Raw genomic sequence first — 2,782 nt, 5'->3', positions numbered from 1 at the left:
CAAGCTGAACAACAATATGACTATTTCTGTGAATGCTGAGATTGTGGGCCTCTAGCCCGAAATATATCCATTGATAGATATCAAGCCCAAATCGATGACGTTGACAGGGAAGGGGCAGTTTTCCGTGCTCATCACAACCAACATCTCCCAATAGATTCAGTAAGCACTAACGTCCGGCAAAATCTTTGTTGTTCGCAGGGTGCTCACCTTCACCGTCAAGGAGACCAGATTCATATATCATTTTCCTCTTTAAATCACCTATCACCCTTCGCTAGGCACCAAAGCCGAGAATAGTCGAACCGAGTGATGCAAGGGAGCTTGATATTTCAATAGGATTAAAGCTAAGAATGAATACGAAAATCATATCATACCAGGGATTATTATTATTGCTCAGCATTTGTCTCATGAAACTTCCTCAAAATTTTATGATGCTGACTGCAATGCTCGATTATTTTATATATATTACGGCTACTCTTCGTTTTCATATTGTCTCATTGACTGGTTTTCAACTTATGGCAGGAGGAGCTCATCTTAGTTCTCTTAGAAGCCATTTAATATTTTTGCATTGTTTCGAATTTTGCTACCTGACATTCCATCGATTTTGCTGCCTGACATTTCATCGAATTCGCTGAGTCTTGCAGTGCGGTTGGCCAAATTGTTTTGCGATAAAAATTCATTAAGGGTCCTTTATTTCTATTGTTTTTTTACTTTAATTGATTTAAGTTTTTTCTCCAGTTTGTTGATGAGCTATTTGGCAGATTCTACTTTCATATTAATTGTCTGCTAGAACTACTCGCACTCCTTGATTGAAGACTTGGTGGCGTCGAGCTTCCGGAGGGCGAGATAATACTTATACTGGTTATTGGAAAGATAAAATTAGTTCTTCTTTCGGAAGCCCTCTGCTGAAGCCTTTGCTGCAAAATAGTGTTTTTATTTTGTTAGTTTGTTGTTCGTTTCCTGTTACTTTCTCTCAAGCTATTTCATATACTTTTCGGCTTCTCTATATTTGCTGGCAATTTCCACGAGCTTCGTTTGATACTGTCCTATTTAATCATGGACTCTTGCGTCTTCGAATTTCAGTTTGCTGGCTCGATGCTCCAAGATGTATTTGTCAGTTTATAGCTTCCGAATCGTCGCTTCATCGAAGCCGTCTTCGCTGATGGAGATCGCTTTCCCTCTTTTCTCGTTTTCAACTTTGATTGCGTAGTTAACTTCCTTTTGGACCGATATTTACTCTTGAAGAAGCCTGATTTCAGAGTCGAAGTAGGACTTATCGTGTGATTCGAGTTTTTAGGCCATTTCTGCCAGCCTGTCGATATCTGCTTGATACCTGTTCAAAATTTGCGAATTGTTGTCGGCTTACTTGTCATGAACAGCCAGCACCGAGATGGCAGTTTTATTGTGATTACTCTTTTCCTTTTTAGGAATGTAATTAGCCAATATTTGTACTGTATCATCATTCATTTGCTTCAGAATGTTCTTCAACTTCGTCTGCTCTTTCTGGAGATATTTCGATCCTGCGTCTTCATACTCGACATTGTCATTTATTTATTTGCTGATTTGTGTTAAATATGTGCTATTGATGTGTCTGGCGCGAGGAGTATAAAGATTGGCACTAATATGCGGCAGTTCGCTGTTAGTACCAGTGCGGTTCATAGCCTTGTGGATGGTTGTGGACCTGCTGTTGTTCGGGCGTTTGATTTGAGTCTTCATTTAATATAGGCCTGATAACAAATAAAACTAATGCCAATAAGCAATAAAGAATATATGTGCGAAATGAATACGCCATGGTCTTCATTGCAAAGACATGAATATTTAAATTAGTTTAATCCATATATTTCGATATAATTTCAGATCACAATTTACCATGAGTTAATAAGAAGCCAAAAAGTAGGTGCATGAGCATGGGGAGAACTGCAATCACGATCACCACGATCACGACGACGACCACAGTTCAGGCGACGACCACGACCACGATGGCAAGAAAGGCACCAAAGGATAGAAGAAATTCAAAAAGGCCATGAGCAAAATGGGATTGAAGCCTGTGACTGGAATCAACAGAGTCACCATTAAAAAGGGCAAAAACTTCGTGATTAGCATCGATGATCCAGATGTGTGGAAATCTCCAGGCAGCGAAAACGCCTACATCGTTTTCGGTAAACCCAACCTCGATGGCCTCCAAGCCGGCCAAAACGAAATGGATCAGTACACTAGTCCAATCAGCCCCGAAGGACTCCAAGAAGCGAAAGTTGAATCGACAGAATCCAAAGCTGTCGGACCCAAAGCCGAAGAGGCAACTGCCGAAGATCTTTCAGAAGAAGGATTGAGTCCCGATAATATTAAGATGGTGATGTAATACAGTAAATGCTCAAAGGCTGAAGCAATCAGAGCCCTGAGAGAAACCAATGATGATTCAGTGAATGCTATCATGAAACTAGCAAAATGATCATTTATCACCGTTGGCAACTTATTTCATATATCCAAGGAAGGCTATGTAATTTGGATACAATTCGCTTGTGAATGCAAGCTTTTACAATGAACTCTCTGTCGCGATTTCGCAATAAATATATATATGCATGTCCATTTACATAGACGCATTATGGTTTCTGTTTTATTGCACATACAACATTGAATTATGCTTCTATAATAATTGTTCTCTATGAATTTTTTGGAATATTTCCCAGCTTCCCATTTTGGGGTTGGGGTTGGGGTTGGGGTTGGGGTTGGGGTTGGGGTTGGGGTTGGGGTTGGGGTTGGGGTTGGGATGGGGTTGGGGTTGGGA

The 2,782-nt window shown here is 40.4% G+C and overlaps 1 pseudogene; it reads left to right on the top strand.

The window, feature by feature from the left end:
- Positions 1-2,029: 2,029 nt before the first annotated feature.
- On the top strand, positions 2,030-2,356 carry LOC148299158 (uncharacterized; annotated as a pseudogene).
- The last annotated feature ends 426 nt before the right edge of the window (positions 2,357-2,782 follow it).

This window comes from Brachycentrus maculatus, unplaced genomic scaffold (genome assembly GCF_059751285.1).
Source record: "Brachycentrus maculatus isolate JH-2025_06_01 unplaced genomic scaffold, ASM5975128v1 h1tg001303l, whole genome shotgun sequence".
NCBI lineage: Eukaryota > Metazoa > Arthropoda > Insecta > Trichoptera > Brachycentridae > Brachycentrus > Brachycentrus maculatus.
Note: the sequence above shows the minus strand (reverse complement) of the source record. Positions and strands in the feature narration are given on the sequence as shown.